The sequence below is a fragment of the Lepidochelys kempii genome, chromosome 3 (assembly GCF_965140285.1).
Source record: "Lepidochelys kempii isolate rLepKem1 chromosome 3, rLepKem1.hap1, whole genome shotgun sequence".
Classification (NCBI taxonomy): domain Eukaryota; kingdom Metazoa; phylum Chordata; order Testudines; family Cheloniidae; genus Lepidochelys; species Lepidochelys kempii.
In genome coordinates, this window is record NC_136382.1 from 134,294,159 (window position 1) to 134,318,703 (window position 24,545).

Here is a 24,545-nt window from a genome sequence, read left to right on the forward strand (position 1 = left end):
ATGATAACAGCAAATAAAACACAGTAATGACATTTATTTTAGCATTTCAAAATAACTGATCTGTTAATTAGGGTTAATGCGAAAATGGTCATATCCAATTATTATTTGTGTCTATAGAAATGTTCTAGTTCTTACAAGTGTCAAATAGTCATGTGAAACCAAAGGTAAATTAATGAATGAGGCTAACATGGTTAAGATAGGCTCTGGATTAGAAAAGGGAAAGATTCCTTTGCATCAAGGCCTCTTGTATAAATTGGAAATATGTTACTGAAGCTAATCAGAAGTCAGGCTGGCAGATACAAATTGAAATAGAGAGGAAGGGTCTGCAAACATAAATGAATGATCTGCCAGGAGTGTAGAAGTCCTAAGAAGAGGAGTCGGAAGAAGTAAACACTTTATTTTTTTATAGAGAAGAGAATAAGGTCCCATGGCTTCAGTCTTGCACCTACTGCACACCTCCCCCTGACTTCAGCTTGTACAGGCATATGTCCCATTTACACTTAGAAAAGCATTACTACTGTGCAGACGGGCCATATTCTTCATCTTTCCCTTGTTTGTCTTGCACTTGAAAATGGGAATTGTTTGTCTCTAGGAACAACATTGTCAGGCTATTCTGTAGCCACTTTTGTTGGGAGAAGTCTTGAGCAAAGTGATTAGTCTTAGAGTGAGCCCTAAATGTGCCAGGACTGTGGCTTTTTCTGATCTCTAGTGTAGGGGAGTTCCTCAGTCAAAATTCATTCTGCTGCAACCCTTCTGTCCCATTCCCCAAGAATTTCTCACTGGAGACTCAGTGGCAGCTTGTCTGCTGAGCACAGTTGTTGCAGAGAGAGACGCAAGTTCTGGGATAGCTAAGCTATAACCCACTGAAGGCATAAAGATTAGAACTGGGACCTTAACATCTAGCTAGCTAGACATTAATGTCCGAGCCATTGCTGTAGTATCTGATAGGGCTAGAGAGCCAGCGCACCCGTGTAATGTGCTCTTATCTATGTCCCACATACGAAGCAGGCTGATGCACATAGAATCACACAGAGATTCTATATACCCACCATACTTTCAAGTTAATCCTAGGTACAGTTCTTGCTGTAACCAGCCCCCATATGCCAAAGGCATAGATTACTGTGGCTAGGTGGGATACCCAAATGAGAGAGGTCCCCTGGCCACCTGGAGATGAGGAAAATGATTTAGTCACTGCTGTTACCTGGCTATTTGGGAGCAGTCTGGACACCACTTTTCACACGTTGCCTCTATATAAATCCATAGTATGCCCACATCTTGAATACTGTGTACAGATGTGGTCGCCCCATCTCAAAAAAGATATATTGGAATTGGAAAAGGTTCAGAAAAGGGCAAGAAAAATTATTATGGGTATGGAATGGCTTCCATATGAAGAGAGATTAATAAGATTGGGACTTTTCAGCTTGGAAAAAAGACCGCTAAGGGGAGATATGATTGAGGTCTATAAAATCATGACTGGTGTAAAGAAAGTAGATAAGGAACTGTTGTGAACTACTTCTCATAACAGAAGAACTAGGGGTCACCAAATGAAATTAATAGTCTCCAGGTTTAAAACAAATAAAAGGAAGTATTTCTTCACACAATACACAGTCAACCTGTGGAACTCCTTGACAGAAGATGTTGTGAAGGCCAAGACCAAAACAGCGTTCAAAAAAGAACATGATAAATTCATGGAGGATAGGTCCATCAATGGCCATTAGCCAGGAGGAGCAGGAATGGTGTCCGTAGCTTCTGTTTGCCAGAAGCTGGGAATGAGCGACGGGGAATGGATCACTTGATGATTACCTGTTCTGTTCATTCCCACTGGGCCACCTGGCACTGGCCACTGTCGGAAGACAGGATACTGGGTTAGATGGACCTTTGGTCTGACCCAGTAGGATCATTCTTATGTTCTTATGAACTGAAAGCTCACCACTCCATATGATTAACTTTAACAATACTCATATTTTGATAATGAAGGCTTTGTTGTACTTATAAAGCCAGCCATCAGAAATGTTAGGTGCCCAGTCCCTAAATGAACAACACACAAATGCTGGCCCCACTGAAGTCAACAGTAAAATTCCCACTGATTTCACTAGGGCAAAGATTTGACCCTTAGTTCCAGATTCTGTTCTGTGTTAAATCGGAAGTAACTCAAATAACGTTAATGATATTACTTGAAAGCTACAGTGTTGTAAAAAGAGTTTGGTTCTCACTCCATACAAAGTGAACTAGTCATGGTTATTATTGTAATATGCTTTTAACATAATATTCTACTAGATACACATTTTTATCTTCACAGTTTACTAGTTCCATCAAATTTGTTTCATTTGGAAATAGTGATTTCTAATTGCAGTAGGGTCACTTTGACTTGATATGAAAAATCACATGCTATTTAATGCAAATTCCACTTGCTGAAGTATGAGTGAGTGCTTTTTATCACTGGGGTCCTTTTTTTTACCAGGGAAGATTTCTTGATCCAATTATCTTGAAATAGCATTATGTTTCTGCTGATGGTTAGTTCCATTGTACAGTGTTATTTTACTCATCATGATCCAGATACACTGCACACATCATTTAACAGACAAAGAGAGACTACTGTGCACCATGGAGGTTTTGGTTAAATGACAGACTGGATAATGAAGAGGCAGAACATGGATGGGAACATGTGAAAAAGATGACAGTCATCCGACTGAGTGGCACAAGGTGAAGGCTTATTATGATGGAGAGCATAAATCAGAATGATAATGAATGTCATGATGACAACATGCTGACATTTTGCAAAGTGTAGCTCATGGTTTTAGCCTCAACTATTACATGGCTTTATTCCAGTGAGAGAGAAGAAACTTTGTAGCTAGAGGGAGGAGAAAAGATATTGCTAACCCTTACCTGAAATGAAATTCAATGGAACCCTTTGATGGTGAATTTTTTTTTTCAAAGAATAACTTCACTATAAAATGAGATTCACTATACCTGGAATTGCCATGTATATGTAGCAAGTCACTGAAAACATTTGGAACAGAGTCGCACAGGTTTTGTGCTCATTGGAGGAAAATGATATTGTTAAATGCAGTAAACAAAGAATTTTATATAAATGTCCCTCTATTAAGTTTAGGGGATAAATAATCAGGTTGCAAGAAGGGTAATTAAGCATCACAACTAATGGTTCTAATTTGGTCATACCTTTTAACCTATTGGTTTACTTAATCTGGAGTTGCTTACATTGTTAGATCCTTATCCCTGCAAATAATATAGTGATGCATTGAACAGTGTATCGGACACACTCGTTCTTTCTCAAGTGAAAGAGCCACTCTGCTGGGAGGAGGAAGGTTCACATAGCACAGTTGATCACTAAAGGCCCAGTTTTGTGTTCTGTTACACGGATGTAACACACTGATGGCAACAGAGCACAGACTTGGTCCTAATCTTCTCTTTCTTGGCGGTACTATAGGTAGGGAGGCTATGGGCCAGTTAATAGCACACAGGATTGGGAGTCTAGAGACCTGGTTTCTGTTTCCAACTCTGCCGCTGACTTTCTCTGTGACCTTAGCCAAGCTACATAACTTTTCTGCACTTCAATTTCCTCATTTGTAAAATGTGAATAAAGATACTTACTAGTGGATGAAAAGCACTGACCTATTTTTTTATTATTATTTTTTATTATTATTATTTTTTTAATTTGTATTATGTACAGTAAGTGGATGGACACACTCTCAAACTGGCAAGGTAGGTTTAAGAGGAGAACCAGAGCCCCTTATAAGGGGTGTGTGATGGGCTGTATACCCCTCATTGGCACTGAAACAGTTAAGAAGATCTGGGTAGCTCAGTTAGGGCACCTGGTAGCAACTACTGGGTATATCAGATTCAAATTAAGGATGAGATGTCAACTGAGAAGAGCAGGTGGTAAACCCAGGGGGAGTTGGCTAAATGGTATCTCTCTTGATTGCTGGGGAAAAGCCAGGAGAGATACAGAGAAGCCACCAGGATGAATCAAGTTCTAGCAGTAAGTCTTGATAAATGGGCAGGATCTGGACCTCCAGAGATGAAGCCTAGGGAGGTGTTCAGCTGAGGAACAGAGCACTGATGAAATGTAAGAGGAATGAAAGCTCAAGCCTAAGGAGGGCACAAGAGGTTAAAGTTTATATTTTTATTTGGAATTTGTTGGGGGGACTCCACTGGGAGCCTGGTAAGCACCTGCTATCAAAGAAGGTTGAACCCTTAGAGGCCATGGAGCCTGGGAAGAATATAGGTACATGGTGGCCCCAGGAAGGGCTTGAGGGAGAAGCCCGTAAGAGGAAGTGGTGGGGAGGAGAGCGTGAATACAGAGAGCTGGCCTGCTTAATACAGGGTCTCTGGCTTGGAACCCAGAGGCATGGAAGGGACTGGGTTCCCCCAGAGGCCACTGAGAAGGTAGTGTGAGGACTCTAGAGAACAGGGATGGAAGGCTTAATGAGTCTAGATTCAGATCAAAGACTTGGCATGAGGCTGTTAGACGTTTGTTGGTTGGACTCTGTAACCCTAGAAATGACCTGGCCAAAGGGCTGAGTCACAAGAAGAAGCAGACCACTGCTGGGCTGGAGTAGCTGTTGGCAGGAGATGGTAGATGAGGCGAGCTTGCTATGCCATACCCTGTCATGAAGGGACACACCAGGGCTAAGCCCCCTCTTCAACAGTGGGAAAGCCCCTGAGTTGGTTTTTAATCAGAGCATCATGGAACAATTTTACTTATCAATATGCCAAATACAGAAGCAGTCTGATAAATGCTCATCACATGTTCTGTAACAAGAACATTCTTACACAAATGGATGGGCAGAAATTGGCCCAACAATAGCTTAAGGACATAGCCTCTTCAGACGTAAATGTTCATAAGAACAGCCATACTGGGTCAGACCAAAGGTCCATCTAGCCCAGTATACTGTCTTCCGACAGTGGCCAATGCCCCAGAGGGAATGAACAGAATAGGCAATTATCAAGTGATCCATCCCCTGTTGCTCATCCCCAGCTTCTGGCAAACAGAAGCTACGGACACCATTCCTGCCCCTCCTGGCTAATAGCCATTGATGGACCTATCCTCCATGAATTTATCAATTTCTTTTTTGAACGCTGTTTTGGTCTTGGCCTTCACAACATCCTCTGTCAAGGAGTTCCACAGATTGACTGTGTGTTGTGTGAAGAAATACTTCCTTTTATTTGTTTTAAACCTGCTGCCTATTAATTTCATTTGGTGACCCCCTAGTTCTTGTGTTATGAGAAGTAGTAAACAACACTTCCTTATCTACTTTCTCTACACAAGTCATGATTTTATAGACCTCAATTTCCACAAGTTCAGGGTCTGTCCTGTAATTCAAATGAAATAACCTGTGGAGACTTGACCAGCAAGGAAGTTGCTCCTAGCTGCTTCCCCTTGGATCTGACCCAGTCTCTTTACACTGAAAGACTCCCACTGAAGTCAGTTGGAGTTTGCTTAAGTAAGGGGCACAGAATCAGGCCCTTAAACTAACAGATGCTGGAAACACACGGTATGGAATTTTTCAAAGTGCTTAGCCTTGGTCTATCTCTGCTGCCACTGACTTCAGTGGGAGCAGAATTAGGCCAACCATTAAATGTTTTTGAATATCCCACTCACAAACAACCTAAACAGGTTTAAATTAACTTTCACTATAGTCCTTAGGCCTACCAATTTACTTTTAAAAAATAAGTCCAAGGTCCAACATATAATTGTCGTATAATTCACCCAACTCTTCTGCATATAAGTCACCTAGACTCATATTTCTTACAGAATTTTGAATATAAAAACTAATAGATCACACAGGAGAATTCAATCTTTGTTTTTTCTACTTAAATGAATAATTGGTGTGTTACTTGCCATTAGTCACACAAAATAAATACACTCAGGTAACAATGTCATGTTATTAAACACCTGAAAAACTTTTGTTTCAGCTGTATGCTGCCAAATTTTAATTAATTTGATTGTGTAAACAGAAGGCAACAAAATGTAATATCAATTTAGATGGAAATTAATGACCCCTAAGTCAGAATTCCATGGGTAGGTTTTCCTGGTTGCTGTAGGTGATATGTTAAATTCATTTTGTGATTCACTGTCATTGCTTGATGTATTCAGTCTGAACACAGAAGTGATAAATATTGTCCAGTAATAAAGTACAATATGACCTTTGGGCTTAGTTCCTAGAAATGTTGATTTGACTGCTTTAGCAGATTAATCCTATTTGCATGGAGTAACAAGAACTTGTTTGAAATTTATTATGCAAGCTAAAATTGCAATCCATGCCCCATTTAACTCAAACTCCTAGTGCATGCTCAGGCAAAAAAACTAGGACTCAGTTCCTTATCCTTTGAGCTAACTGAGAGCAGTGCCAGGCAAAACTCCATCTTGGGGATAATGCAGAGCCACAGTCCCTCTGGATGAGTTCAGGGAACAATTCCACCTCAGCAAGGAAGAATTTCTCCCTGTGGCATAGGGCAAGTGCAATTGCTGCTACCTCCATGCACTAAGTATAGCATATTCCCCCGGCTTGCTCTATGGACTGGTGCAGGAGGGGAGAAGTCCAGGACCTGGCCTCCTCTCTGATCTCTTTGTGGTATTATGTGCCCCAGGGGTGTGCAGAACCTGTGCTACCCAAGCACAGGGACTGTGAATGTGACAGGCCTTTTGTGGCAAAGGGAAGGGCTTTCACTCATATGCCCCCATGCATCCATGTAAAGGCCACATTCAGGCCCACTGTGAGCTCCATTAAAAACTCACCATTCACAGGTTGAGGCACCAGCATTAGCCATAGTATCTTCAGGTGCTTAAAATGTGAGATATTGGGGAAACTGCTGCGCTGGGCATCACAAAATGGGGAAGAGATGGCCAGCCCTCTGTGGAGATAGAGGTGGTTAGGGACTATTTAGAAAAGCTGGACGTGCACAAGTCCATGGGGCCGGACGAGTTGCATCTGAGAGTGCTGAAGGAATTGGCAGCTGTGATTGCAGAGCCGTTGGCCATTATCTTTGAAAACTCGTGGCAAACCGGGGAAGTCCCGGATGTCTGGAAAAAGGCTAATGTAGTGCCAATCTTTAAAAAAGGGAAGAAGGAGGATCCTGGGAACTACAGGCCAGTCAGCCTCACCTCAGTCCCTGGAAAAATCATGGAGCAGGTCCTCAAAGAATCAATCCTGATGCACTTGCATGAGAGGAAAGTGATCAGGAACAGCCAGCATGGATTCACCAAGGGAAGGTCATGCCTGACTAATCTAATCGCCTTTTATGATGAGATTACTGGTTCTGTGGATGAAGGGAAAGCAGTGGATGTATTGTTTCTTGACTTTAGCAAAGCTTTTGACACGGTCTCCCACAGAATTCTTGTCAGCAAGTTAAGGAAGTATGGGCTGGATGAATGCACTATAAGGTGGGTAGAAAGCTGGCTAGATTGTCGGGCTCAATGGGTAGTGATCAATGGCTCCATGTCTAGTTGGCAGCCGGTATCAAGTGGAGTGCCCCAAGGGTCGGTCCTGGGGCCGGTTTTGTTCAATATCTTCATAAATGATCTGGAGGATGGTGTGGATTGCACTCTCAGCAAATTTGAGGATGATACTAAACTGGGAGGAGTGGTAGATATGCTGGAGGGGAGGGATAGGATACAGAAGGACCTAGACAAATTGGAGGATTGGGCCAAAAGAAATCTGATGAGGTTCAATAAGGATAAGTGCAGAGTCCTGCACTTAGGATGGAAGAATCCAATGCACCGCTACAGACTAGGGACCGAATGGCTAGGCAGCAGTTCTGCGGAAAAGGACCTAGGGGTGACAGTGGACGAGAAGCTGGATATGAGTCAGCAGTGTGCCCTTGTTGCCAAGAAGGCCAATGGCATTTTGGGATGTATAAGTAGGGGCATAGCGAGCAGATCGAGTGACGTGATCGTTCCCCTCTATTCAACATTGGTGAGGCCTCATCTGGAGTACTGTGTCCAGTTTTGGGCCCCACACTACAAGAAGGATGTGGATAAATTGGAGAGAGTCCAGCGAAGGGCAACAAAAATGATTAGGTGTCTAGAACACATGACTTATGAGGAGAGGCTGAGGGAGCTGGGATTGTTTAGCCTGCAGAAGAGAAGAATGAGGGGGGATTTGATAGCTGCTTTCAACTACCTGAAAGGGGGTTCCAAAGAGGATGGCTCTAGACTGTTCTCAATGGTAGCAGATGACAGAACGAGGAGTAATGGTCTCAAGTTGCAGTGGGGGAGGTTTAGATTGGATATTAGGAAAAACTTTTTCACTAAGAGGGTGGTGAAACACTGGAATGAGTTACCTAGGGAGGTGGTAGAATCTCCTTCCTTAGAGGTTTTTAAGGTCAGGCTTGACAAAGCCCTGGCTGGGATGATTTAACTGGGAATTGGTCCTGCTTCGAGCAGGGGGTTGGACTAGATGACCTTCTGGGGTCCCTTCCAACCCTGATATTCTATGATTCTATGAAACCCCAATCTCGGAAGAGTGGAAAATAAGCTTTTAATGTCACCCAATGCACTAATTATTATTTGTCAGGCACTGAATGTGTTGAGCCTGTACAAGCCACAAATGCAGACAATCTTCCCTTGAAGAGCTTACAATCTAAGTAACAAAAATGGAGAAGATGGGATGCACTAGGAAGCCCACAAGTAAGAGTAAACTTGGAGCCAACATTACTTTATGTATGGCTTGGTTTGGCTCACTTTTTGTGGGCACTGGGGAATAACTGAGTCTTGAGGGATTTGAATGTGGGCGCATGGAGGCTTAACAAGTTGGGCTGGGGATGATACAACATGGGGAAAGATCTGGAGATGAGAATGGAGTAAATGGGATATTGAGGTTGGCAGCTGGGGAGCCAAGTAGGAGGTGGGTGACATGATGAGAGAAGGGATCAGAGAGACAGATCAGAGCTGAGTTATGTTTTATCTTACTGATGAGCAGCCCCATGTCAAGATAAACATTTTATTAGGAACAGGAACTATGTACACAAATGAGGTAACAAACTTCCTCCTACTCTGTGTAGTTACAGCCTGTGGCTGCCCTGTAATGGGCTTCTTTGTTTCTGCCGCAGCAGAAACTGTCCCCAGCAAATCAAAGACTGAAGAGAATATGGGAAGCATGTCATCCCTACACTTCCTGGAGAACTTAGCTTGATAGTAAATCTTTTCTTTTTTAGACTCCTTCTTAAAATTCCCTGACTGAACTAAAACTCTATTAAATTAAACTATCAAATTATTACAAATACAGTAATTGAGTTAACTCTCCAGGTTGCTTAAACAGAACTCCAACCTATCTCAATCAGTGCTCTAGGGCATTTTAGTAATCGTCCCAATCTTGCAATCCCTCTTTAGTCAAATCCTTGTCTGTACTGGATTGTTCAGTCTCAGGGTCAATAACAAGGTCAGTTTTCACCTTGTGTGTCTGCTCTCACTTCACTTGCCTTGGACCAGGTGTCAGGTATCTTGAGCACATGCTTACAATTCCTTTGTAAGATTGTGCCTTAATCTGTGATCACTAAGTATGAGCAGGGTGACTCTTCTTTGTTCACTGTAGCTTCGGCTGGCCAGTGCCCATCTTGCCAAATTCTCACTGGGTCTTTGTTTTTTAACTGTGGAAGAAGTCTTGCTTTTATTGTAACAGTTTGTCTGATGGTACCTGCCAAGTCTTTTCCTCGCTATCACAGATTCTTAGTCATCCTTTGTTTTTGTCCCATATCTGGTAATCAATTATTTATATGTCTGTTCAACAGGTGATTTTCCACATTGTGGGCTTCAGCACCACTCAGCTAAGGGATCTTACACAGCTCCCAAAACCTTCCCCCCTCACTACAACTGCTAGAGCATGGATAGGGATTGCCCGTGCTGAAGTCCACAGTGACCTGCAGCTCCTGGAGCAGCATGATGTATATTGGAGGGAAAAAATTAAAATGGGAATTATTGAATCAAATTGCAGGTTAACATTTAATTTAAGAAAACCCTCATTTTCTTTTAATGTTTTCTAATCTATTCCACACTGTTAGGGAAATTGCAGTTTGATACGGGAAGGGGGAGAGAAGGGGTTGGTGTGGCATTTAAATTATTTAGATCCTGCTGACCAAAGAATACATGGCCCCTGGCTATACATCTTAATTATCTCTCTCCTATTTATTATTGTAACTCTACTCTGTGAAGTGCTTTGAGATTCAGTTAGTGTGGAAGATGCTATGCAAAAACAAAGCTGTTTTGTAGGAGAAACTTGCTCCATTTACTTAACTACAGCAGAGGGAGGTTGTGAAACTTAAAGTTGGTAAAGCCCTGTGTGGGGGTGTTCGGATGCAGGGTGCTGTGGAACTGAGACATTTTCTCTCTCTCTGCCCTAACAGATCCCTCATCTTCAGAACAGAGAAGAAATTCATTCTAAACATTTACCGTCCACGGCAGCAGGTATCACAGGCCAGGGGAGGCTAAGCCTCCCCAAACAGCCAGGCATGACCCACCTACGCTCCACCCCAAGGCCCCTCCTGCTTCTCACTCTTCCTCTGTGGCCCCAGCTCAGGTTGGTCCTCTTCCCCAAAGTGGGCAGGGTCTGGAGCTAGGGCCAGCCGGTGGCCTGAGATATGGGGCAGCTGAGGCCAGTGCTGGGGCTGCCTGCCCAGTGCTCTGGTGGTGGGGCTACCTGCCTGGGGCTGGGGGCGCTCAGGCAGGTGGGTTGGAGGGTGGGGAAGTTGGCAGCTGGAGTGGGGGGGCTCGTGGCTCTGGCAAGGTGTGGGGGCAGGCGATCTGGCAGTTCACGTGCTGCCCATGTTACCATCAGTGATTTAAAACAGCCACATGCTTTATAATACCTGTGGCTGCACCTCGCTTCTTCTCAGTTGGTTAGGCTGGTGCTGGCTCTGTTCAGCCTCCTAGTGTGAGACTGTGTGTGCGGTAATGCCCCCCAAACATGTGAAAAGCTGTCAAAGCCAGGAGAGAATGTAGGCAGACCCGTTGAAAGGGCAATTTAGACAATGGCTTTTAATCAATATCAGAGCGATATATCTTTAGGCTGCAGTGATAATTCATCCTTTATCTTCACCACATGCTCAAGGACCACTGACTAAGCGAGTGGCTCAGGCTTGAACAGGAGGCCTATTCCACATTTGAGAGTAAATACACTTCCATGGTACAGTGCAGCTTGTAAGTGAAACGACTTCTATAATGGGCATTACAAGACGGGGGGCTGAAACAGTTTATTAACCTCAGGGTATAGTTCAGAAACATGACTTTAAAATAAATTCCTTCCATTTAATTAGAGTTGCTATAACACTCCATCTTCCACTTCAACTGCTCAGCATTCACCAACAAAAGGTATATCCGTCAATATAATGCTGTAACGTAGGCCTGTTACTGAGAGCCCTTAAACGTAATACACAGATATTTGGCAACTAAACTAAATAATTTACTGAGCTGTGTGTAGATACCAGGACATGGAGTTGGGGCCAATAATTGAGACACAAGTTTGTCTATGTGCTAAAATGTTACCCGGAATTAGAATTGGGCAGGGAATAGTTTCCCTATCCCTCAAGTCTTTTTGGCAGTTCAAAAATTTTTCCCAGTTTGAATCGAGATGAAAAGTCAATCTTAAAAATATTCATGAACTGGAAGGAAAAAAATCAGTTCAGATCAATCACAAAAGTTTGTTTCAATAGTTTTGAAACTTTTTGTTTTGATTTCAATGTTTTTTTCCCTCTTTTAACCTTTTCTTATTTGTCTATTTGGCTTAAGTTATAAAAAAGGCATTTTGATTCAGAAAATTAGAATTTTTCATTTAGAAATTATCAGAATGAAATATTTTGACAATTCCAAAACTTTTTTGCAATACTTTTTTTTTTTTTTCGGTCAAGAGATTTGTTGAATCCAAATCTGTTTCATGAACACTTTTGATTTTGATGAATCAGTATGTTTTGACTAAGAAATGTTTCTTCTAAAATTTCCTGACCAGTTCTATCCAGAATCCTCCTTTACAGCATCAAAAACTATTTCAATACTGGGCCTGAAGAAAATGCCCAGAAAGTGTCAAAGAATCATAAAAGTAAGAATTAGAGAAGACTTGCTAATACCTATTAAGTCATCTAGTCTACCTCCCTGTCAGTGCAAAAATATCACTATTGAAAATGTCCAGTGTTTTGTCCAGACTAGTTTTAAATGTCCGAAGTGTGGGGTGCCCCAGATTCCCTGAGGATTCTGCTCAGAAGCCTTCCCATGATTCTTCAGTTGGGCTGTGTGATCTAAGATAGAGCCAGAGCAAACACAGATGCCTGCAGTACTTCACTAAAACTTTTCTCCTACCACAAAATGTGGCAATTTATCATTCTGCCCTTTCTGGTCCTTGAACCAGTTTTCAGTCCATATTATACTGCTCATATCAAAGCCATTTGGAGAAGATTTTGTGATACTGCGTCCAAAATATGATTAAATTTCAAATGCTATCATATTGGCAGATAGAACTTAAGCTCTTTGAGGCCAGCCTGTGGATTTATTTGGTATTTAGACAGCACCTAGCATATTGTGAGTGTTAGTGGAAACAAGCAGTCCATAATAATACATTATGCAACACAGGGAATTTCCATTCCCTTTTCATCCACTAATTTAGTATGTGAGTCAAAAGAAGGAGCCAAGTTGGTCTCGCTGGACTTAGTTTATAAACCCTTGCTGCTGTTTGCTCATGGTCCCATATCCTCTAGAAGTATAGTCAAATTCTTTTCTCTTGAAGTGTATGCCGTTATTTTATTAGAGATGAAAATATTGCTGTAGGTAGGGGACTTACCGACTTCTTGTTGACTCTAAAGGTAATAGAACTGAGAATGAAACCTAGATATCCTGACACCAAAACTAATACTTAACTACAGGAGTTTCTTCCTCCTGTTTTGGGTTGGTAGGCTGAGGAAATGCAAGGTGTCACTGCAGTATGGCTAGACACACCCATGCTAGCCTGGCTACAAATAGCAGTGTAGATGCAGCAGCACTGGCATCAGTGCGAACTGTACAAACACACCACACACTTGGGTACGTACTCATATTCCCAGCCCATGCTGAATTCCATGCAGCTGTGTCTACACTGCTATTGGTACCTGGTTCTGCTATGCTTACCTGTCCTGCAGTCACACCTCAAATTGCAGTGTATTCATACCCTGAAGGAAAGAGGAACAGTAGGTTAGGAAGGAACCATTACCTTCCCCCTTCAAATTCCTCTTTTGTTTCAATTTGATTCATACTCCAGACCACACACTTGATACTTGAGGCTTGATACTCATTCTCTTGGGCACTCAGCAATGGAAAATTAAATTTGGTCTATTTACATTCAGATGTTTCAACATAAAGCACAAGCCCTGGCATTTACAGTACTTCTGTGATAATTTCTTGTTTAATCTGTACAGAATAACCCATGTCAAGTGGATTACATACAAATATTTGTGACAGGTCATACGTTTCCAGATGAACATTTAGAATATAATGGAACAAACACAAACAAATAGAGAGTTAGGTTTCAAGTATGCTGTAGATACCCATTAAAGCTGCTTTATCTAGATACAATATTGCTCCTCAGAGAGAGGTTGCTGTCAAATTTGGGAAATGTGATGGTTTAGTTTAATTACATACACCATTTAATAGCTGGACGATAATGGCTCCAAAAGAGATTATGGGTAAATAGTACTTCTGAGGGAAAAACTGCCTGAGTAAGTATTTACTTGGTCGACTAAATGCTGTAGAAAAAAACACTTCACAACTTACTGGGTTAATGATACACACTTGAAAGATGCCTACTTACATGACAGCTATTTGATTATGTTAAAATGGACGTCACGTCTCTGTATTTACATGTAGTTTTCTTTTTCCTCATTTAATAACAATTCTCCTTTCTATTAAACGCCATAAAAAATCAGGCGTGGATTTAAATGGCACTAGTCTAAAGCCCCAGTCCTGCACATGCTTCATGTGAATCTTTTTCTGCAGGGGAGTAAACCCTTTGAGTTCATTGGGATTATTCACATGCATAATTTCCTCACACGTATAAATATTTGTAGGGTTGGGGCCAGTTCAATTCCCAGTGAATTCAAAGGAAAGATGCCCACTGACTTCAATGATGACTGAAACACAGATCGTGATTGCTTTGTCCTAGATTTTTTTTTAAGCTTTCTTTGGTGCTTAAGTAAATCTACTATTAATGCTACATATCGGAGTTTGCACCCCATAGTGAAACTTTGAGAAGAGTGCACCTATTCCTTTCTTTTACTCTTCCTTTTTAACCAGTTCCACCTTTATTGGTTTCTTTTAGGGTAGGTCTACACTTACAGTGGTGTGTAGAGTAGACACTGCACACCCACCTATCATGGGTATAAATAGCAGTTTAGATGGTGAGGCACCGCTTAGGTGAGTACAGACATGCCAGAATCCCAGTGTGTATACTCTACCTGGCTCTCTACTTGCCCAAGTGGTACCTTTCCCATCCACATTAATATTTTTCCTCATGCAGTGACAGACTCCGGCAGTGAGGAAAGGCTCTGGCATGGGAGGGGAGGGCAGCAGTGAGGAAAGGTGCCAGGAGATTCTCCGCTACCTCACTCCTGCCAGAGGCTTTCACTGCCACATGTAGCTACGTGCTACAGTGTGGACACAGCCTGCCTTTCGCTGCGGCGTGTAGCTACATGTACCATACACACTGCCGCAAGTGTAGACAAGGCCTAATCTATAGCTGATCTATTTAGTTGTCTAGTTATGATTACATAAGAGGAAAGTTTGGAGCCTATTGTTGATATTTTGTACTTGCATGGAACGCTTTCTAAATTAATTTAGCATCCGAGAACCCTTGTGTATTGATACATATCATTTGTCACATTTTACAGCGGGTGTGAAACTAGGAAAGCTTAATTTGCTCATTTCACCCAAAATCTGTAGGATTAGAACCTGAGGTCTTCTGGCACTGTTGTAAATTAAGAGTAACTCTACTGCTGCTGCTCCTAGCTGATTCTCTCCACTTCAGGCTAAGGTGCCACAGCGAAAGAAGCAGCCACGCTGGAATGGAGGTACTGGTGGAAATCTGCAGCCCATTCCATCCTTCTGTTGGGGGGTCTGAGTTATACTGACATGTTTATATATTATATATCATTTTACAGCAGAACTTGGTTTTAATATTTATTTAGGTGCATGGACCCAGTATTACTTTCCAAAAGCTATTTCCCATTTGTAATGATGTGTTTATACCACACTTATACAGTGGGGCATTCGGCTGGAAGAGTCAGAGTGGGAGTAATTTTTTTAATTCTGTCTTCAAAGGTAGATGATAAATTCATGCCTTTTTTGGCTGCCACTTAACTGTAGGTAAAGCATGTGCAAGGTAGGTGAGGTAATATTTTTTATTGGATCACCTGGAAAAGAGCTCTTCATAGCTCAAAAGCTTGTTTCTTCCACTCACAGAAGTTGGTCCAGTAAAATATATTACCTCATCTACCTTGTGTGTCTCATATCCTGATGTGATGTTGGTTGACCAGGTGCCAGCTCATGCCAAGGCTTCTAGGCCTCAACTGAACACTGACCAATACATAGTTAGAAACCAGTCTGGCTCACCTGTGTGTTAACATTGTTAAAACAGATGGTAAGGTTATAAGAATGTGTTTAGACTTTATGAAATGCTGGTGGGATGCTGCATGTATTAATCTCACTTATAACATCTGTACCCCATATTATAAAGTTACATTGAGTGTTTGCATTGTAAACCTCTGTAACTGTGTAACACACCAAACAAGAAAGTAGCAACAAGTAATATAAAATTCTGGCTTCCTACAGAAGGTATTGGGTCCTGCCCACCAGGAAGGCCCATTGAAACCAAATGAGCCATTCTGAAAAATCAAAGAACAAAGACTTTGTTAATTGTATTCCTTCTTCACTCCCATTCCCTCATGAAGAAGAGACCTGCTTGTGAACTAATCCCATCCGTTTGAAATCTAGGAGGAAGGAAATCAAAATACCTGACAAGAAAAAAAACCTGGGTCTTTATGCTGCTTGGATTTCTAGGGGCAAAGATTTCTAAGCATTAGCAAGGGATCCCCAGCTGCTTAGCCTGCATTAGCCCTAAAATACATATCAAACTTGTTTATTACAGAAGCTTGTACCACCTTTTGGAAACTTAGACTGTAACTCACTCATGTGTGTCCATTTACTTGCTTTAACCTTGTAAATAACTGTCATTTCTTTTTCTTAGTTAATAAATCTTTAGTTAATTTATTTTAGGATTGGCTACAAACATTGTCTTTGAAGTCAGACCTAAGGTGCAGTTGACCCAATGTAAGGAACCAGTCTTTTGGAACTGGGAGTAACCTGAATATTGTCATGATATTTTTTTTTAAATAGTGTAAGGGGCCATCTATCACAAAGACAGGCTTACCTGGGTGGACAGATAGGTCAGAGTACCCAAGGGAACTGTCTATAACTCATGTTAAGGCTGCCATAGTGCCTGAGGAGTTCACACTTGATACTTGGTTGGTGAAATCTATGTACAGAACTCACAACCAATTTGGGGGGTGTGCCCTACTTCTTAACAGTCTGCCATGAGGTTGGTGCTCATGCTCTGGAGCCACTCCAGACAGCTTGACAGTGGTGTAGTCATGGCAGGATTCACATGCCACAAGTCAATTGGGTTTATAGATCATAGCGCAGCACTGTTAAAAGTTTAAACTTCATATTGAAAGTTTTAAAGATTAGTCCCAATGGGTGAATCACAGTCATATGAGGGTCTTGACAGACAAGACCTTGAACAATTATGTAAGGAAAGGGGACTATCCCATAAAAGGAAAACTCCAGTTCAGGAGCGCGGAGCTTTGGATGCTTGGTCAAAACTTATGAGCAAAGACCCACCTGCCCTAGGCACTGCAGAGGAAAACACTGCAGTGAAACTGGCCCAACTGCAGTAACTGGCTGCTCAGGAAGAACACAAGCTCCAGAGACTGATGGCGGAACTGCGAATCAGGGAGACTAAGGCAGCCCAGGCCAGAGCCAAAACCAATGAGGAGGCTGAGGAAAGAGACCATCAAAAACTCAAGGCCAGTGAAGAAGCTGAGGAAAGAGCTCACCAAAGATTCATGAAACAACTACAAGCTGAGGACCGGGCACACGGGAGGCAGATGGAAGCTCACGCATTGCAGCTCAGAATACTGGAGTGGCAAAAGGATCTTCCTCAGTCAGTGAGTACATCCCCCTCCCCCACAACACAAAGGAGTGGGAGAGAGTCTGTCCAATTTATAAAGAAACTGACTGTATAGAAGAGTACCTGTCCACCTTTAAGAGACTATGTGGGATGCATTATATCCCAGAGGATAAGCAAATGCCCATCCTCCTAACTGGGGAAGCCAGACAAGTTTTGAATGATCTGGAGGAGGGTGATACTAAGCTAGACATATATAATATAAAGACATTTTAAAGAAAATTTATTGAAAAGATTTAAGATTACCACCGCTTAACACCTGGGACAACATGGCTATTACAACATTGCAGACAGGTTAAAAAATGTTGCAGTTGTGCGGACTGCCAGTAAATTTAACTGGTCTGACCCGATGTGGCAACTAAGCTGCTCTCTCCTGGCAAGGTGGGATTTTGGGTCTCTGTATATATCTGGTTTTGGCAGTTCACTTTTTTTATTGATTTGGACATAATGATTTTTGAAGGAGCGATTGCCCAAGTGGATTCTTATAAAAGGATCATCATCAATGGTAAGAGCTAGATTCTTAGGGCACAGCTGAGAAAGGGCATCACAACAGAGCAAGGTGTGGCTTCCTGATGATGGAGCTCATTCTATGCCATCTCCCTTGTACTTCAGAGCAGCCTCTTTGCTGGTCTAAAATACCAGCCAGTAACAAATTCTTAAGGAGCTACGTACTGGCCAGGGATTGTTGGAACTCTGCATGCTCTCATCTTGTCCCCTACCCAGCTGAAAGGGGTCAGACCACAGCTCAGGATCTGGCGCTAAAGCTAATTAGTCTTTGGAACAAATGTTCTATTTTTATGATCCAACTTTCTGATAGTTCTTCAGTGGTAATTAGGTTGAACTTTGTCTGTTTATCATTGCCTCTGTCCCTCAAAAACATTGCAACAATGGAGAAGAAAAAAAGATTTTTGTGTGGGTGCATAAGAGAGGGAGTGGATGGAAAGACAGTCAGAGAGCACACTTACATGTTAGGAAATACAAGGTCTTGACATTCTTGAAGCTGTTATATTTCTACCACTTTCTTTTTTGGAATTACCTTTTTAAGCATGGGTTACAGATTACTTGCATTGTTGCCTATACATCCCCTTCTCTGGCAAATCCGACATTTAGCTTGCACAGTGTCTTTCAAACAAATGGTCTCTGAAAATGGTTCACAAAAGCTAAATAAGGAGCTATTGGGGGGGGGGGGAGAGTGTGGCCTAAGGGCCAAAGCCCTGGATTGGGACTCAGAAGATGTAGGTTTTATTCCCAGCTCTGCTACTGACCTGCCAGATGACTCCTAGCACTTTGTCTCAGTTCTCCCTTCTGTAAAATGGGATAATGATACTGACCTCCTTCGTAAAATGATTTGAGAGCTACTGACAAAAAGTGATATCCAAGAGCTAAATATTATTGTTCAATATAGTTAAAAAGTAAAATCAGAGCAAAGTGAGCGAGACCTTCAGAGATGCAAGCAAGGGAAAAAAGATGCATTTTCTGATAAGATCTGAAAGGAGATGGAGAGTCAATGAAGTGGAGATAAAGGCTTACAGAAGAGAAACTTTTTGCATCGTCTAATATCTTGCATTGTGAGATCACCTTTCATTCTCAGTGATCCTAAAATCCTTTGTAAATAATAGATTCCTCTTTGTGTTTATATCTATTCAGTCACTGCTTCAAATGAAATGCAGCAGCTATCTTAAAAATGCAAAGCAATTCTACACAGTGGTTTAGGAGAGCAGTATGATGGATGTTGCAACCCCATGCAGTACCATCGGAGACCACTGTATTAAGTTTATGAATGGTTTCCATGGGGGAGGATTACCACAGCTGCTACAGGAGCTAAAACAGTAGGGGATTATTACCCTAGGGATTGTAATCCATTTCAGAGAATTTCCAACCTCCACCCCCTTTCATATGGGGTGATTTTTCCATCTACTGGCTCAGGCTGGGTTTGTAGAGACTAGAAAACAAAGAAAGGGCTTTTGGTATAAAAGGATGAGGTTGAACTGACCTGTGGCCTCTTTCTGATCCTACACATTGACATGAACCTTTGTGCGAGGCGCTACATCCTGCCAAAGGTTTGGAAAGACTTTGGCTTGCTAGGCCCCCATCCCATTAGACTGATGGGTGACCTCTAGTAAACTTCTAGAGTGAGCACAGGAAGGTTTGCTTTTGTTTTTTTCTCTGTTATGCTTTTACCCTAAGAAGAAATGTAATTTGCTTTGTGAAAGCTGGGTGGTAACTGGCATATACTACTGTAGCAAGGTTAACCACAAGGGCTACACTAGACCCTGGTTTCAGAGTAACAGCCGTGTTAGTCTGTATTCGCAAAAAGAAAAGGAGTACTTGTGGCACCTTAGCGACTAACCAATTTATTTGAGCATAAGCTTTCGTGAGCTACAGCTCACTTCATCGGATGCATACCGTGGAAACTGCAGAAGACATATACACAGAGACCATGAAACAATACCTCCTCCCACCCCACTCTCCTGCTGGTAATAGCTTATCTAAAGTGACCACTCTCTTTACAATGTGTATGATAATCAAGGTGGGCCATTTCCAGCATAAATCCAAGTTTAACCAGAACGTCTGGGGGGGGGGGTAGGAAAACACAAGGGGAAATAGGTTACCTTGCATAATGACTTAGCCACTCCCAGTCTCTATTTAAGCCTAAATTAATAGTATCCAATTTGCAAATGAATTCCAATTCAGCAGTTTCTCGCTGGAGTCTGGATTTGAAGTTTTTTTGTTTTAAGATAGCGACCTTCATGTCTGTAATTGCGTGACCAGAGAAATTTAAGTGTTCTCTGACTGATTTATGAATGTTATAGTTCTTGACATCTGATTTGTGTCCATTTATTCTTTTACGTAGAGACTGTCCAGTTTGGCCCACCTTGATTTTCATACACATTGTAAGGAGAGTGGTCACCTTAGATAAGCTATTACCAGCAGGAGAGCGAGTTTGTGTGTGTGGTTTTTGGAAAAAAAGGCGGGGGGGGGTTGAGAAAACCTGGATTTGTGCTGGAAATGGCCCACCTTGATTATCATACACATTGTAAGGAGAGTGATCACTTCAGACAAGCTATTACCAGCAGGAGAGTGGGGTGGGAGGAGGTACTGTTTCATGGTCTCTGTGTATATAATGTCTTCTGCAGTTTCCACAGTATGCATCCGATGAAGTGAGCTGTAGCTCAGGAAAGCTTATGCTCAAATAAATTGGTTAGTCTCTAAGGTGCCACAAGTACTCCTTTTCTTTTCACTAGACCCTGGGTTAGACCAACTGGGGAAATCACAGTGAGGGGCAGAGGGACTGCAAGCTTAAACCCCCAGGCTGGAGGGAGCAAGACAAGGTTCTCTGTCTGACAGAGGTGATGACAGGGAGCCTGAAACCCTAAGTGGGTGCCTTCAAAGACCTGGAGGGGGGGTTAAAGGCGCAGTTAGCCCTGAAACTGTGACAAGTAAATTAGCATGTCCATTTGAAACTGAGTGGAATTTAGCTCAGCAGTATATAATAGCCTACACTGGAATCAGGCCAGGACACCAGCATTAATACACACTTACAAATAGTGCAGTGAATTTTTTAATGAGCACAAATGATCAGAAGGACATTGGTTTTGCATCCTGAAAGGTATGAAAAGACTCTCACTGACTTCCATGGGCACTGGACTAGGCCTAAAGATGGGGCTTCCAACACATAGCACTGCTAATGCCATCTGCAGAGCCTTGGTCTAGTATTAACTCAGAAAGTGCTCTGTTACCACCAGTGACACTTCCTGCACCACACGGGGTTCTCTATGGAGGTCACCCCTCCGAGCATGGGAGTTGATAATATCACAGCCCTAGGCTGTACAGCTACTGGCTATGTTACAATAACTACCGAGTTATCTTGGACTGGCGCTAGGCAGTAAGACTAACAGATGGTCAGCAAATCTAGCATCCCTCCACTTATGCCCATCAACATAAAGTTCATTAATAAAATAGACTCTGCCGGTTTTCTCAGAAAGATCAAACATATGCTGGCTAACATCAAACCGTTTTCTCATGATCTATTTAATGTTGCCACTAGCTTGCTGTCTATTTTCTGCCAAATGTTTACAGAATTGATCATCTACAGAATCAGCCTGCAATTGCATAGTATTATTGTTTCTTTAAGCACTTCCTGTTTTGGGGGATTTTGGTGGTTTTGTTTTGGGGTTTTTTGGGTTTTTTTTGCATCAGCTCCTGTGTTCGGTTCTTTCTCGGTACCTAATGCTCCCCCATTCTGTTCTGGTGCCTGGTGCCACACAAATCAATGTTACCTGGTATGTAATCAGCCTGTTTTACCGACCAGCCTTTGTTTCCTTGTCAGCTTTCATTTCAGGCTCTGCTCTGATGCCAGTTACTGTTCTGTTCTAACTGTTTCTAACTCTGAATTCTTTGCCACATGCTGTACACCCGTATTTAGTCCAGTTCTAATTATTTCTGCCTTAGGTTCTTGGGCAAGCAGCTACATTGAAATATTCTTCACTTCTTATTAAGCTCTCCCCCCATATTCTTTCCTCACCACATTATGCATCAGTTTCCCTCAACCAATACCCACCCTGTCTCACATTTTCAGGATTCATGATCATAAATCCATAGCCTTTTTTATTTAAGCATAAAATGACGAAAGCACTATGCAAATGCATCCTGGCAGACTTTATGCAATCACAGGAGGATATTTTGAGTGATTTGGCACAGAACAAATTCACAGCATTCGGTAATCAAAACACTATAAAAATCCATTTTACTCCATTTCTAATTCTTACTAGTTATTTGTTTTAGCTGAGTGCTGACAGTCTGTGCTTAGCACTGTATACATATAAATCTGTCTATCCAGGTACTTGTGTTCTGCCAGTTCTGTAGATAGGTGTTCGGTTGTCATGGCAGTTTATCTGGCACCATTTGATCAGCACTAAATTGTTTTTAGTTATTCACCACTCTCTCTAACCATAGCTCTATGGGAAGTCACTTTTGAAAATGAGACTTAAGTGACTTCAGACCCTAAGAGTTTTTGAAAATGTTATCCTAAATCTTGTTTCCTTGAGTATTTTCTTCCAAAACACTTGTACTCCATCTGAAAATGATGTAAGACGATAAGCATATTCACTGCCATATACTGTAACTGAAGGTAGTCTCAAAGATGTGAAAACCATATGCAGTTTTACATATTTACATATTCAGAAAATATTCTTAAACAAAAAAAATCTGAAGGTGTACACCAGGGTGGACAGGGTCAGGGTACGTGGCCTGAATGAGGAGGACAATATCTGAGTTGTGATGTTTAATCTGCATTGAGGGCAAAAGAAGGGATGGTCTAATTCAGAAGTAGCGGACGAAGTCACAATTCACAGTCCACTGTTCAAAGTTTCTAGCCTTCAACAGACATTATAATCTCCATGAGTTGTTAATTTCAGCGTCTATGAAGTTTATATGCTCTCCAGGTAAACTAGAAGACCTAGCATTTCATAATACATTTAAGAATGTAAATAATGATACCTAGCTTTTCCTCTCTAGATCCCAAAGGAGGGCACAATCATTTATTATCCCCATTTTACAGATGGGGAAACTGAGACACAGAGGATCAAGTGACTTTCCCAAAATTACACAACAGGCTAGTGGCATAGGCACAAATTGAACCCAGGTTTCTCAAGTGCCAATCCAGTTCCCAACCCAGGCACGCCACCACCCTATGAAAGAGCCTCCAGAGAAGAGGTGATCTGTGGGACAGGGAAGGAAAGTTTGGGGCCTCAGGAATGGAATGTTAAGACCAAATATCGATATTTTTTATAAAATACATATTTTCCTTATTTAACAGCCAAAAGGATACATGTCAAAATGAAAAAGAGGCATATAAATGGGCATATGTTCTTTTAACACTGTGGATAAGGTGGAGTCTCACGGGTTCACAAAGAAGAAAATATTTTAGTAGAGATAAGGTGCAGTAATTGACCGTGAAATAATGAAAGAAGACAGGCTGAATTCCAAGATAAGGAAAATGAGGAGGCAAAAGAAAACGTGAGCTCAGTAAGAATCTGGCAGGTCTTTTGTGTTGCCTGATGTGTTTTCAGAATTAGTTAAATCACCTTCTAGGGAAATCCCAAAGGAAAGAATAAATGTAAAACTGAAATCACCTCCATGTCTGTTGCCACAGCTAGAGCAGATACTACCCCTAGATCTGAAGGGGGAAGTGGGTCTCCAACTTCTTTTGATTATAGTACAGAAAACATATAGCTAATGCTCAATGCTTTCTTAAGAGTTTGTTTTGCTCTTTTCAACCTTAAAAGACCTTTTTTAAAAAAAAAAATTGTTGGATTAAAAATGTTTTAAACATGGAACTCTTCTGCCAAGTCGTGTTGGCACCAACAACAGACCCTCACTTACAAACATGGTAACCTGCCCACCCTCCCTCCTATGTCACTAAAACATTTCCATTCCAATACAGTCATATTTGATGGTCAGATGAAAAAGGCAATATGACCAACTAAACAGACAAAGCTACAAACAAACAAAAAAACTTTCCTGAAAACTATTACTCCTGGTCAATCTTCTCAGGAAAGCTGCCCTTGTAAGATGTAAAAATGCAGTCACTAAATATTATGTATTATTGTTAAGCAATTCTACCTTGGCTGACCATGGTCCCTTCCAGCCACCAAAAACAGGGCTTCTCTCCTGGTTGTTTTTAGAGTTGCTTTAACCACTTGAAGGAAGTAGCTGTAATACAGGACAGAATTTGGCAGCTATATAATTTTTACCCAATTTTTAGGATGTTCTGCATGGCTCCATGTAGAATTGCTTTGTCTGTTTAGTTGGTCATCTTGCCTTTTCATCTGGCCATCAAATATGATGACTGGATTGGAAAGATAATGTACTGTGCAGTTCCAATCTTCTGGTATTCTATCATTTACTATTTGGTTTTAGTGGGTTATGAAAATTGAATGTTCCTTGAATGCCCTAACTAACCCGTAGGCACATTGTCTCATCAATAACTATGTGATTGGGGACTCTTTACTGAGAAGAATAGATAGGCCTGTAACCAGAGCTGATCCAGAGAATAGGAGGGTGTGCTGTCTTCCAGGTGCTAAGATACGGGATGTAGACGTGAGGTTGAAAAGGATTCTAAAGGGAGCGGGAAAGAATCCCCTAATTATCCTTCATGAGGGAACAAATGATATGGCTAGATTCTCGCTGGAAAGTATTAAGGGAGACTATACTAGGATGGGGAAGACGCTTAAGGAAATTGAGGCTCAGGTGATCTTTAGTGGGATTCTGCCTGTTCCTAGAGAAGGGCAACAAAGGTGTGACAAGATTATGACTATCAACAGACGG

The 24,545-nt window shown here is 41.7% G+C and overlaps 1 long non-coding RNA gene across 1 annotated transcript in view; it reads right to left on the reverse strand.

Annotated features, from left to right (window-relative positions):
• LOC140909254 (uncharacterized) overlaps positions 1-24,545 on the reverse strand; it is a 125,351-nt gene that overhangs the window by 8,847 nt on the left and 91,959 nt on the right. The window lies entirely within an intron of this gene.